Genomic DNA, 15,708 nt, shown 5'->3' on the forward strand with positions numbered 1-15,708 from the left:
TGAGTTTATTTATTTGTATATTTCTCTATGAAGAGGAGGAGGTAATGCTGATTACATATTTACCAGAAACAGTGGAACTGATGATCTGCTCATACCTAAATGCAAGGAATAACTGAGTGTGTGCAAGTCCATGGAGCCTGACAGAAGGAACCCATGGATGCTGAGAAAGCTGGCTGATGAATTTTCAAGACCACTCTTGAATATCTTTGAAAGGTTGTGGTGATCAGGAGAGATTCCCCATGACCAGAAGAAATAAGTGTCACATTCTTCTCCAAGAAAGGTGAGAAGCAGGATCTAGTCAACAGGAGGCCAGTTCACAACAAGGTGATGGAGGAATTAATCTTGGAAACAATTTCCAGATGTATGAATGCCATTAGGAGTAATAAACATGGATTTAGGAATGGGAAATCATGCTTACTAAGCCTAAAAATCATCTTCAATGGTGATTAGCTTGGTGATAATCTTCCCTTAGATGAGGGAAGAGTGGCAGATATTTGCCTCAACTTTAGTAAGGCTTTGGACACTTTCTCCTGGGATTTCTTCCCCTCAATAGGATCCTGTTGCATTTACCCTCAGGTAAGCCCCAGCCTGAGGGACTGAGTTTGCTGAGATGTTTGCTACTCGTGTTTTTTCTCTCCTTTCTTAGAACAGCTGGCTTTCTCTGCAGCACCAGGTTTCTGGCTGTAGAGGCAGGTGTTGAGGTTTAAAATGCAGGAATTATGAAATTATGGATTGTTGAGCAGTAACCTGCTTAAGGCTGCACATTATCACGCCTCATGAGTTCCTCTGGGTGCTGGAGAAGCTTTTCAGGGGATCAGGATCCCTTCTAGGGGATTCTGCTGGGGAAGCAGTGGCCAAGAGCAGGACAGGTCCCAAATGAACATGCACGGGGAGGTTCAGGAGAGCAGAGGACAGTGTGGATGGGCTGCTGGCCTCCGTGGATTTCCAGAACCTGCTGAGTGCAGGGCTCACGTGCACACAGACAAAACCCGTCCTTTTCCAGATGGAAACCTCACAGCACCCAGCACTTGTGGGTCACAAACTTCCAGCAGGCACCAGATGGGGAAAGTCAAAGCAGCAGATCCCTCCTTGGTGTTCAGAACATCAGCTAGACTCTGATTTTCAGTGCAAAGGAAGGAAAAATAAGAAATTGAGACCACCCTTTGGGACTCAAGCAGTAACTGGACAGGACCTTTCCACTCCAAAAACTTCATTAAAGGCAATTTCTGCTTTTACTAAAAATTGAAAAGGATTTGTGATACACAGGAGGTAAGACCAAATGATGTAATAGTCTCTTGTTGTCTTAGAGACCGTGTGAGTGCCCATAACAACAGTGATTTTGTTCATAAATATTCTGCACAGCAGTCCTGAAATCCAGTGTATGTTGTGACTAAGCTGGACAAATACCAGAAATATTTGTATGAGATTATACATACACATGACTCTTATGCAGGCTCCCTTAGAGGAAACAAAGGAGAATTTTGAAAGGAAAAAAATTAAAAGCTGCAACTATCCCGAGGAAATCTGATAGCAATGGAAGCAAGGCAGGGGTATCAGAATATTTGCCAGGAAACAATTTGTTTATACACACCCATTGTTACATCAGCTGTTGTGCTGCAAGGCCCTATTAATCAGTTTTGAGAAAAGTGGGTTTGTCTTGACTGAGGTGGTTCCAAGCTTTATAAGGACTTCCTAATTTCAAAACTGGTGCTCAGTAGTTCTAACAACTGTGCATAAGAAAACCATGAATAGTAAGTCATGAGGTGTAATAATGTGGAGGCTTATGCATGTTACTCCTCAACAATCCACAATTTTATAATTCCATTATAAAATATAATTATAAATTATAAATTATAATATAATTATATTTTATAATGGAATTATAAATAATAAGTAATTATAATAAGTAATGACCCAATACTTATTTAAACTAATTATCAGGGAAACAAGGGACCAAAAAAACTCTAAAATACTTCTGCAGCAAAATCTCAAAAATTAGCATATGACTCATGTTTAAGTTGCCCCACTGCATTTTACAAGACTTCCAAAATAGCTACACCATGCAGCATCATTTATATAATGTGAAAGATAGCCCAAACAGTGTAAAATATTGATTTTCAAATTATTTGCAAATACCACTGCCATATTTTTATATTTTTTAACACATTACCATACGTTTACAAAAACTACAAACTTCCCTTTCTCAGAACACATCATTTATTTATTACACATCATTAAATACATGCCTGAATAGGATTTTTGACTAACAGTGTTAATCACCCTAAGGCCATTCAATCATAACAAAATAAGATAATTATAAAATCGCATCTGATCTGTGGCTTTAGATGAAATGCATGTTTCTCAGTAAGAAATTTTGGAGTACTGTAAGATTCTAGCAAAACCTTCTGAGCAGATGCAATTTAAATGTGGAAGAGGATTGACAATACAGGATAACTGAAATATTTCTGCATGCTAGCAAAAGAATATATCTATGTACAGTTTAACTGCCAATGTATCCAGTTACAATAAGAGAATACTTGGGTAAATGGACAGGTAACTAAGTAGGGACTTTATTACACAAAAACTGAATTAATTTGTATTGGTTTGCAAATAATAAATTAGTAGTAACAGCAAGAGTCCTCTGCCCCCTTATTTTATTTAACATGTATAATAGTCATGATAGGATACTACTGTTCCTCAGTCACTCTGCTCTCTGAAGGGAGCAAACAGAGATGGAACAGCACAAAATAAAACATATGCTAACGAGCTGTGAAAAACCCAAGATGCAGGAATGTAAAAGCAACAGGAAAACTAAGAAAAGAATTCAAAAAGAGCTGAGAAAATAATTATTTTTGATATGGTGGTTTATACCAGCTGCTATTAATGTAAATTTTGACAATATATTTGAATAATACAGTGTTTGAAAAATGCAGGGAAGCTTTGACAGGTTTGTACACTGAAATCTGCTCCCTGAAACAGCTGCCTTCCCTTGCAGGCAGAAACAACCTGTGCATGGAGACAGAAATCTCTCGGCTACACGGCCTTGCATGGTTTTTCTGCTTAGTCTAAGAAAATACTCGTGGTGAGGCTGTTAGAACAAGTTCATTCATCATCTCAAAAACATTATTTTACTAATACAAAATGCAGTGGATATGACCTTGAGACTGAAGAATACTTACTATATTGTTGGCCAAAGAACTAGAGATGAGTCAAAAGGAACTTCTTGTCAGTGCCCTGCCCCAGGCAAACAAAACAATCTGTGTTTTCCAGTCAGGCTCCAGAGGAAGAGGCTGCTCACAAATCCCTGGGTAGCCTGGGACACGTGCAGGGTTTCCACTCTCCCAGTGAGATTTCTGCCAGAAACTGGTGAGCAATCCCCAGCTGCCAGTGGGAGAATCCATCCAGCTCACACACTGCTGGGCACGCCAGCGTGGTGCCATTCCTGAGCATGTTAGGAGTTCTCTGAATTTCTGATGCACATTGCATTAGAAACTGTCACAAACCCACCACAACACTCCCACTCTGTCTCTCTGGTGGGCAAATGCCAAAAAGGAGAAAACAGGCTATATATACATTAAATACATGTATTTCCAATGAGACATCCATATTCTAACTGGTTTTAAATATGCCACATACAGAGAAAGGAAGCAGTGTTTTCCTAGGTTGGAACTACAAAGAGATCCTCTTCTCCCAAAATACAAAAAACAGCAATCAGAATAAAACCAGCTTTAATAAGCAGCATCAGCAACAAAAACTTTTTGGTATGCAGTCACAAAGTAAAGTGATGCCTGTCCAAGCTTGTGAATATTTACTCAGTGTTATGTTATATAAATTCTATTTTAATTTTTATTTCCTAAATTTCCAGTGTGGCCTCAATTACCACAAGAGAATTATTTTGTCAGCCTACAAGTAAATACCACTGTCTTTGTTATGATCATTGACGATTAAGCCACAAGGATTTTTTAAGTGGTCACATGTGGTCTTTTTTCTTATTTTAGGCTGAATTAACTTGGCACTGTGACTGAAAGTCAGGAAATTTTAGCTTACTGGAAATTATCCTAGCAATTCCATTTTTTCTGAACACACTCAGGGCTAAACATCAGACTTTTATCTGCTTCCACAATCCTGTAACCCAGGGCTTACTCGTGCACAGTGCCTCTAGCATTTAGAGTCACCATCCTTAAGTGGCAGGAGTTGCCAAAAGCAAGGGAATCCATTTAACTTCTTCACTCAGGAATGAAGAATAACTCCACTGCCTCAAAGTTGAGAATTGGAAATAACCCCTGTGTGCTGTGCTCAATAATGCTTTTCCCTAGCAGATGCATCTGGCACCTGGGAATGAGCCAAGGCAGGTGAAAGGCAAGGGAGGAACCCAGTGGAACATTGCTCTGGATGCTCTCTAAAAGGATCAATAAAAGTATTGGTGTAGCTGGAAAGTCTGGCCATGCTGATTAACCTGAGAGGAGCAGGCACTTCACTGATACACTTTTCAATCCTCATCACACAGATTAAATAATACTGCTGAAGTTTGACAGCAAAGCCGAGGATGAAAAAGGAAAATTCACTTTGTTTTGCTGACATTGCTGAATGCTTATCTGGCTGCTCCATCACCATATCTTGTTTAGTCTAACATGAAACTGCTCTGCCAGTGAATAAAAATTCCTACTCAAGCATCTGACTCAGATACAATCTAAAAATACTGTTCACTGTCAGATATAAAACTTAGAGAGAAAAGGTATATTGAAATGGAGAAGAAATTAACATCACAAAAATTTACCTCCAAGTAGCATTCAATTAGCTTCCCCCATATTAAAGGAAATTTTGGATTGGTCAAGTCTACAGAAAGCTGCAATCCTTAAAAAACAATATTCAAAATGAGCTGGTCATTGACAAGGCTCCACTTTCTGGCTGCATTTGTGGACTGAAATTCTGATGAGCAACAAGACTTTAGCCCTTGCAAAGATTTGCACGGAGAACAACCTTTAAAAATGGCAAAATAAGATGAAGACCCTAAATAAAAGTGCATACTGAGGCTAGTGTTCCTGTCTTGGAAGCTTGGGCTCCTTTTGAGTAAGATATGAAAGAGATTTGCTTATTTCAATGTTTATTTTCAGGATTGCTAACTACAAACTCTTTAAAAACTCCTAGATATGGGAAAAAAGTCTCCAAGTAATACAGAAAATATGTTCATTTACTTTGTTTTATTGACAATGCATGGCAAATTTGGAAAACCTGTGTTTCAACAGAATAATTTTAAAGTGAGCAAATTTATCTGATATCTGGGTAGAGCAGATTCACAGAAGACATTTTTTGTCTCCTTTTGTCCACCTGCTTTAGGAATTTGTGAGTTTGTCTTTTATGTTGATTGTTAAACTGTAAATCCCAGGATATCCTCATCTTTCATATTTTTAAAGTACTACATATGACAGAAGCAAAACTGCTTATAATATATTCACAATATTCCCTGCTATTTACTTGCTTCTTGTGTGAGAGAAAACACATTTTGCTTTGGGAAGATTTTTTGTTTTGTTCATGTGACAGAGAGGGCATGATATTAGAAATATTGCATTAGCAGGTGGGCTATTTGCATCATTAATTCAAAGCACTGTGACTTCTGTTCTGCTCCTTGTAGGGGTGGCAGCAGTTCTGTAAATCAGTGCCATTCCTCCTAGAGACTCCTGGATTCAGCTGGTTTGGGGGTGGAGGTAAATACCCAAACTCACCCTGAGAAAGTTTCCGCATACACATGTCTGTGGCAACACACGCACAGACACATAACTAAATTTATTGGGAAACTATTTGGTCCCCAGTACCCTGTCAAAGTCAAAATATTCAGGCAGAAGTTAAACCATCACATCTGCTAAAAAATTTGCCCTCTGTTTTAATATGCATCATTTACATGCTCATTCAGGAAACTGCATTAGTCTGGAGAGATGCTATGTGCAAGAATGGTGATGCATGTTTAAAAATCCCAAATAAATACAGACATAATTATACATGTACTTAGGTGTACCAATAACCACTTTCCCAGGGAAAATTTACTTCCCTCCAGCTTTAGGCTTGCATCAATAGGGCTTCCCTCCTTTTAGCTTGCCTCAGCCTTTGTAGCCATGTGAGACATAAACCACGTAAACTACATCTATATAACAGCCATTTGATGATAAGGGTATTGTTTGAATTCTTTCACTTATTTAATTTGAATTTTCAATGCTGATTGTATCTAATTGCACATGGTGATTCTCTCTTTAAATAAAGGTAGCAGGATTCCAGATCATTTTCCTCAGCAGCTCTGCAGCTGCTGGCATGCCCTACAAACCACAGTGGAGCGTGCAGAAAGCTTTTCACACCAGTGCTGCTAGCAGAAAGCCACAAATCTCCACCCACTAAAATTTCCTGACTGAACCCACAGCTTCACTCCTAAACTAAGAAGGGTCAATTGCTGGAATAACCTCTCAGTTCAGAGATTAAAGCCCTGACAATGTAATTCCATTGCTATACAACTTCCACATGGGGAAGGAAAGAACCTTTTGGCAGAGTGCAAGCACTTTCCAGAGTCAAGATGTCATTGTTTGCTCCTTCCCTTCCAGCTGCAGGCAGAGGCTGTGCCTGGACAATTGCTGCTGGTTTGATCAGCCTGGGGCAAGCAGGAGGTGCCTGAAAGCTCATCCAGACCTATTCGTGATGCCACAAATGTTTATTTTCTATACAAACAATTGACAGTTACTCCAGTTGATTTTTTGAGGTTTTCATATTTAGGTAGTCTTTTGCACCGTTCTCCTTCAGCAGTGCAACTAGAGGAGAAAATATGAAAGTTGTTCTCTGTGCTGTGGCAAAGACTCAGATGCACAATATTTGGCCTAGCTATAGTTCCAAAATATCTTAATGCAAACATAGCTTTTACTGGCAAAAGAATACTAGTTAATGTCACAGTTTGCTGAATTAGGCTGAGCAGTTTTTCAATAATTTATACTTTTTCCATTTCTACAAGGTTTCAGCTGTCCAACAATTTTCCTAACCCAAGTGTCCTTTAAATAAATATGCTCCTCAGCAACAAAAAACAAATCCCAAGTAAGGCCCAGATCCAGGGTAAAATTTACACCATTTAAAGTCACTTCCTAAAGAGATGGCTGGACAGAGTGGGTATTATTTAACAGAGTATGACTGTATCTCAATTTCTGCTTCCAAGCTTTGTGTTAGAACCCTTTTATTTGGGCAGGCATGCAGTAATGACTTTCTGCCATAAAATAAGTATTTCCACATTAGAAACATTTCACTTGTCTCTCCTGAAACCTTTTAATTTCACTCCTGAATATTTTACATGGATGTGCATTGCCAAGTTGCAAAACAATCTCCTTCAGTTATATTTTTCAAGATAAAACACAGGTGCAATGACAATGATAGGGGTTTGACTTTAGATAAAATGCTAGTGAGTGCTGACAACATCCTGAATCCGTGTCAATAGTTTGCACTTTTTTCTGACTTGACACTGCCTAGAATTTGGACAGTACATTAACAAAAAAGCACATAACCAACCAAACAAAAGGAGTTTCATTTAGAGGTGTCTCTTTCTTGAAAGAGGGCCAAAGAAAGGGAGGATGATCAGGATTTGAGCTGGTCTCTGTAATGTAGAAAAGACTCCCTAAGCCACTAGATCCTTCCACTTACATCTTCTGGGTATTCACTTCATTTTTACACTTCTGTTTCTAAGGTGATAAGAGTTTGAGTGGCTTAGAAGAAGGAAAAGCAACTGTCAGCTGTGCAAGCTGTAAATTTTTGGTAGACAAAAATCTCTTTGAGTTTAACTAGAGTCAAATCTTCCAGACACAGAGCAGTGAAGTAGATCTGGTGCAATCTTGAGACAATGAAACATAAACAATATCATATGTCAGATCTGAATATTGATATGAATTAGTCAATCTATTTATTAGGATAAGAGGAGAATACAGGCAAAATATGAAATAGGCATCATTCAGCATCTAGAACATTCAGGCTTTTGCAAGAAGAAACTGCAATTCTAGGAACCAAAGGGGTAAACTGAAATTGTACCACAATTTGCTGATAGTGGAAGAATAGGCTTGGGAATGAAAAGCTCTGCTGCTCAAAGTGCTGCTTAAACTGTCTTTAAATGAGTCAGTTTGAAATTACTAAGCCAAAGTTAATCACATCAGTGGCAGAAATGGCCAGTTAGTGAAAATGTAGTAGAAAGCCTATAACGACAACATAGATTTATATTCCTAAACACACTGTCCTCCTCAAGAGGATTTTTGAAAACCCTCTTCCTGTTCTTCTGTTGTGCAAAACAGTGTGATAGTGATAAAGAAACTACAAATTCCAAATTATTTACTTATTCAAGGCATATAATTTCCTTATTATTTCGCCCTGACAATATGAAGTATTAAATTTTTGAACAATCTGCAAACACGCACTCAGAAGTTTATTTCATAAAAAAACAAGAAAGGTGGTCTAAATGATACCTGTCTAGGAGGGCAAGGAAATTATATATCACCTAACACAACAGTGGGTTGGACACACACAGTTAGCATCAAAACTTGGTACTAACTTGGGCTTCCTTGCATCTCCAGACATTGGAGAGCCAGCCCTTCTGAAATAAATTTGAACATATTTTGGAGAATGCCATTGACAATTTTCCCTTAAATCAGCAAGAGGAGAAGAAGATCCCAATGGTCTCTCCTGGCCAAGCCCGGCACTGGCTCTCCCAGCTGGGAGCAGGTGCAGCTTCACCAGGAGCTGCCAGCAGCAGTGGAACCCCAAATTCCAGAGGAATTCCCGGGGCAGGAGCGGTGTGTGTCCCACCAAGCCCACCCTACAGCTGAGCCTCTTCCTCACGCGCTTCCCCCGAGCCTGCCAAGCATCATCCCAGGAAGGACAACACCACATGAACTTCTAAACTGCCTTTTTAAAAACAGCACATTCATTGCTACGGTTTTTTTATCTTGCCTCTTTGTAATGACTGAAAACATTCTGAATTAAACCAGAATGAAAGAAACATGACAAACGGGAATTACACTAACTTGATTGCAAATTTAAATACAAATGGTAAAATTGAACACCATTAATACCACATGGAAAGATTTAATACCTTGATATCTACTTTTATCTACTTAGAGATAAAATACTTACTTACTGTAAAAGTATCCTTCAGCTTGTGTTCTTCAAAATACAAGTTTAAGAAAAGAGGCAAACTGTAATGCAACAAATTGTGCTGATGATCTAGCTACACAAATCAGCAAAAAGAGATGGTTGAATGAATAAAAGTCATTAAGAAATCATTAATGACCTTGGTGTCATTAAGACAACAAAGGATATCACTGTGCCTAAGCACTAAACACAGAAGGTACAAGCAATGCAGCTGGCTCTGCCCCATGGCCCAGACTCAATAAAAAAGAAATGGCAGAACTGAAAATATAAAGAAAAAAAGCAACAGTGGGCAAAGTTTAGAAGTAGATTTCACAGGAAGAAGAAATAAATGTCAAAATAAATGAGTAAATAAGCCAACCAAACAAAAAAAACTCACCCAAAACTTTTCAACAGGGGAAACAGCAGCTGAAGGCTCCTCCACTAAAGATGTGCGAATCAGGAGTGGAATCCTAAAGGTGAAAGGAAACAACTGCTTCCCATTCCCCCTAATCAAGAGGCCAGAAAGCTTTGAACTAAACTTTCAAGAGAAGAAATTAAACATTCCACTTGTTTCTTTTTTCTCCCAAAATACTTACTTAAAAAATAGCATAGGATTCAAAACAATATGTATAGAGCAGAATCTTAATATTGCTGGCAGCATACAGAACATTTACAGACAATAATGTATGCAAAATATATGCTCATCACAGCTTCATTTTCTTAGAAAAACAGACCAAAAATGGTGTCTTAGTCCTCAGACAGTTCTGGTAAAGCAAGTGCTTTGAAATACTTTTATTCTATGTGCTGTTCTTCCATGTTTCACCTGTTTCTAATCCAAGTGTACTGTAGATGGTAACAGTCTTGAATGCACTAATATATTATCATTATATATTCATTTACTAAATAAAAAAAATCTACATAAAAAAATCTAAAAGTGTGGGGGAGAAGATGAGTAGATTGGAGGAAATCTCTTTTTACACAAATCTCATAGCTGTTCCAAGTTCACACTTTTAATGGGTTCTAAATAATTTCCCAGAGTAAGAAAGATTAAGATAAAAAAAATACAGACAACCTAAATACATTATTTCAGATAATATTTTACAAAAATTTTCTCTTTATAGGTCACTGTTATCAATTGATATTACAAGTGTACACAGAAATTACTCTCTGTTCTGGTCTAAGTACTAAAAACAATTGCTCTGCATATCAACATCTGTAACAGCTTGCTGGCACCCTCCTCAAAATCTGGGGTGGTGCAAGGGGAAAACAATTCACAGCCCACTCAGCTCGTGACTGAGGTTCATTTGTTCAGCACCACTGTGACTACATAAGCCATCCTAGTCAGTACAAAAATAAACAAAATAATTAGCAAAGAGGAGAAAAAAGGTCTGTGGCACCTGTCACTACAATTTCTCAATGCTAATGATTCAGTTCACTTCTAAATGTTAATTTATTTATTATACAAACTGATTATTTCACTTCCTATAGAGGAAGCCACATTTTTTTACTACATGTAATTAACTAAGTCTGCAGAAAAAGTCAATGTATTTCATTGTTTCATATTAAAGATTTAACTTATGGACTGAGAGAGGTCAAATACCTCACTTGACTCATATTACCCTGAAGGAAAATAAACAGAACTAAAGCATTTAAACATTAGATTTTTGGTCAGCAGTCCAGACTTAGTTAACCAAACCAAAAAGAATTACAAACCCCAGAAAAACACAACAAGCCAAAACCAAAAATATGCCACTGTGCCAAACCAGAGACTTTTCAAAGGATTTTTTTCACAATTTCCCACAAGAAGAACTGCAATTTCTACAATTTTCCCAAGTTGAGATTAAAATAATTCTCACAATACAAAATAATGTGGCATTTGATCCACTTGGTGACAGAAATAAAACAATATACAATATACATAAATAGCTAAATGACATGATAAAGATTAAATAAATAGCTAGATAAGCACAGCCATGTTTCAGTGCTTGGCCACATGTTAAGTTTGAAAGGTCTGTTGAGTTTCCATGATGCAGGGCTCTCAGATTACTGGTGGAATCTCCCACAGTACATGGATTAGTGTCTTTTCCCATTAATGTTTTGCTGAATATGACATTTGCAAGAGGATACATGTGCACATGTCTCACACGACACGTGAGAAGATAGAGCAGAGAAGCTGACACAGAAAGAACAAATTCAGTGCTTCATATGGCCTCTTCCAGAATGTCTGGGGACAGCCCCACCTGTTTAATGCCCAGTGTAATGCCCAACCAGTTCAGCTGTTTATTCAGCAAAAGTTGCCAGCAAAGATACCAACCCACAAACAGAATTACCTGTGCAGTTTGGAGAGCTGCCTGCTGGGAGTGGAACTGATGCAAACAAGACACTGCAGACTATGAAACAAGCATTGGAAGGCAGTTTTGGACATAGATTTGTATTTGGGGTTCCATGGATGTTAGTGGCTGAATGGGATTTCAACACTCCTAGCTGCCATAAAGCAATTGTTAATAGATTGTTAAAGTTCACCAGATATAAATCAGTAACTGAGGGTATTGAATTAGTCCAGTCTTTAAATTACAGATGCTAATTCTATGCATATACTTCCAATTAACGTACTCTTCATATCTATTCACAGCATCTCATTTTGTGTCATTAAAATAGATGTAGTTAGCAATGTAGGCACTAGCTGTGATTCTCTGAACATTCTCTCAGAACACGAATCCACACAAGCACAATACAGGATCCAACTTCTGCATGCCAAAGGGAAAAACAAAAAAGATTACTGCATAGCTTAGCCTGCACAAAACTGCAAAGGTTAACTCTCAAAGGTTACAAATCTTCGAGGTCTTAAAGATTCAAGAAGTTTTGGCCACGGCTGGCACCATATTAGGCCGTGTCAGAGGAATTAACCAGTACAGTCCCATCTGGGAAGCAAACCAGGACCACAGAAACCAAAACAGCTTCGAAAGGAAAAGGAAAAACACACGAGAGAAGCAGAGGAAAAGTTGCCATTAAATGGTGAGCCAAAGACATTCCACTTTGGGCTGATCTCTCCTCTTTCTTGTGGGCTTATTCCCTAGGGGCGTTTTCCATCAGTCCAGCATGTCAAGAGAACAGAGTTTAGAGCAGCAAGAACCAGCCATGAGGCCATGGGACCTTGAGCCCTTCCCAAAAGCAACAAGACCTCTATGTTATCTTAGGATTGCTTTTATAAACAAATGATTTTGCAACTTTAAAACAAGTCTCAAAGAGCATACCTTAAAATTTAAAGGGGAAAAACATAGAAAGAATAACATCTTCATTAGTTCAATCAGTTCTCAAAGGAAGTGACTATGGCAACAAAAATAGAAAAATTGTGTCTGTGTGCATACATCACTCTGTCACCATTTTTTTCTCCTATCTCAGTATTTCCTAACCACTGTAAATCACCACACCATAATCTCCCTGAAAACTGAGATATTACCTAAAAGCATTAAAGTTCTGAAATTATTTGAAAGCAAGTCAAGAAATAGAAAAATATGTCACATTCTTACTCCTTTTGGAGCAGCACATTAAGAACTGCAATCTACAAGGCATGAAAACTGTTATCATTCTCATGTGGGATTTTTTTATTTTTAGTATTAACATCCATAATTTTCTTTGCCATAGTATGGTTCCAATTCTATTATTCATATATTACAGCCAAAAATATTAAAGGACAGCCACGGTTCAATGTTAAGGGCTTCTTGAGGTGAAGTAAAGCATTCCAAAATTCACCCTCAAAAAACATGCTAAAATAACATGCAGACTCTATAAAAGAACAGTTTTTCTATTAATTAAAGTTTATCACCTTAATCCAGCAAAAAGCACCAATTCTTAGCAGAAAGAACAAAACCTACTTCCGCTCCTGCCACCTTTCCCTCTTCATTCCTTTTATACTTCTAAACCCTGGAGAGGACAGAAGTCATTAAACAATGAGCTTTCATTACTTGCAGCTTTGTCAGCATCTTACTCAGGTGACAGCAATATACTGCTTTTGAGCATTTTTTGTTTGGTTGAAAGGGAATCCAAACAAAGGTATTGCTTACATATGGAGTAAATTTATCCAGTGATGATTAAATGAGGAAAAGATGAAGAACATTCAAGTTCATTTTCACCAGATTATATTTTGTCACAAACATCATATGCTATTTTTAGGTGAGCAACAATGCTTTTAAGTTGTTGATGTTCAAATCTCTAAAGAAGATAGCAGCTGGCTCAGCTCACATGTATTAAAAATGTGGGAGTGCCAATGTGCAGGTTATTTTCAGAAACAACACAAAGATGAGCAAAAGCATTAAGAAGAATCTTAAGATGACTTGGCTCTTTTACTATCTTCCCTATTGACAACAGGAACATGCCAAAAACACTATATTAATTAATGTTACATTATTTCTCAACAGATAAACTAAAGGAGTTTTTAGAACACCATCAAAGCAAGCAGGGTCCTTAGATGTTCCTAACTTTTCCTGCAATTAACCCCCACAGCTTTTTTAAAAATTATAAAAACCTCAACCAACAGGTTAACAGGACAAGATATTTGTTAGCAACTCACAAAGGTAATTCTACCTCTTTGACTTAGGTTACAAAGCAAAATGTAAATCTCAACTCTAAATAATCACTAGAACAACAGAATCTGATCCTCCCGTCATCATGCACATACCCACATCAAAAACTCATGTCAGAGGCATGCCACTATGTTGGTTTTCTGTGGAAGTGACTCTTGCAGGCACAATTTATCATTTAAAGATTCTGGAAACATGCTGCAAACATAGCAAATGCATCAAGACAGTCCGAGAGCCCTCGCTATGCCCTGTCACTGTGCCATACTCTTGAAGAAAACATGCTACATCATCTTGTAGCAACAGCTGCATCTGCACAATTGTTTCTGCATTGCTTCTTGTTAATAAAGGCAAGATGACAGAAGCAGAATCAAGATCATCTTTTCAAAGGTTTCCGTTGCTGGAATCACTGCTGTTGGCTCTGACTCCCAGCAGAGAGCCGAGTGGGAAGTGCCCTAGACACTGAAAATACCAAAATGTGCCCATGCAGAACCTCCTGAACCTCCCTGCCAGCCAGGCTGGATCAGTGCTGCAGGTTTAGAGCCATTTTAGAACGATAAAAACCACCTGCAGCTCTTCAAATGAGTGCATTCTATTCTGTCAGAAGTGTTATTTAAAGATGGTGTTCTGGCAGTTGTGTTGTCACCAAAAATGCTGAAAGCCAGGTTATAGATGAATAGCCAGGTTATAGATTAGATAAATAGCCAGGTTATAGATAAATAGCCAGGTTATAGATAAATAGCCAGGTTATTATAGATAAATAGCCAGGTTATAGATAAACAGCTGGGTTATAGATAAATAGCCAGGTTATTATAGATGAATAGCCAGGTTATAGATGAATAGCCAGGTTATAGATAAATAGCCAGGTTATAGATAACTAGTTGCTGGTATTTGTTTGCAAAAGGATGTTATTTTTAGTTTTTAAAAAGAAACCAACCAAATAAAACTCCTAAATTGCAAATGGGTTGTGCCCAGTTGCAAAGTGATGCACATTTTTTCCTAACAGTATTCACAGGACCAGTCCGTGATGCACAATTTCCAGTCAGAATTTTTCTGTTGTGGAGTTTAGTAGAAAGTGCCAAATTTTCCTGACCTAATTATAGTTATATCTTGGAGATCTGTTTCTCTCCTCAAAGACTTCATATTTTCCTCTATAATTAATTTTTTTTCTGTGAAACTGTAAATAAGTGGTTGTTTTCTGGAGATGTATTAAATTAATTGATCACCTAGTCTTGTAGAGTACCATGGTATGCCTTTAAGACAATAATAACAATAAAATAATGGGATAGGCAACAGCAAAATTTAGGAACTTTCTTCTTTCCACTCTTCCCTTCAGTGTGGAAAATTGTGATACAAATTAATTAAATTAATACTAAATCTCCACTTTTCTCTTGGAAATTGGCTTTTTCTCTCATATTTGACATTGCATTTATTTAAATTTTTCTTGAAATTTATTGTTGAAGTGAAACCTTCTGTAGTAATTTGGGATAGCAGCCTAGATGTAACAGTCTAGTCTGTGCCTTAAGACAGTAGGTATTGACTACTTCCCTGAAATTTCCTTCCCTATTGTGCCATACTGCTGCCTTCTTCTAGTTAAAATAATATGCTCCTTTTTTGAAGTGCAGGTACCTTTTCTAATGCATCTTTAGGGCACAATGTTAACAATAATATAAGACTTCCAATTATCATTTGTACAGGTAAAAAGTAAATTACTTGGAAAAGCATGAGCGAAAAGATTCTCAAGTACCAGCCTAGAAATTCCAGCAGAGTGTGCTGTAGGCCACCTGCTGAAATACGTTTGAGGGCGAGGGAGTAGAAGCAGTGTTGGAAAGGCAGGAAATGTTTCCTGTGATCCAAAATGTGAGGTTCAGCTAGCAAGGCAGAGCCTGTATACACGCCTCAAAAATTTCTCAGGTGTTATTATTAATTATTGAATTTGGTAGCTGTAAAATAATTTTATTTATTTGAAGCCATCACATTTTATTTATTCAGC

The sequence above is a fragment of the Lonchura striata genome, chromosome 1 (assembly GCF_050655825.1).
Source record: "Lonchura striata isolate lonStrDom1 chromosome 1, ASM5065582v1, whole genome shotgun sequence".
NCBI lineage: Eukaryota > Metazoa > Chordata > Aves > Passeriformes > Estrildidae > Lonchura > Lonchura striata.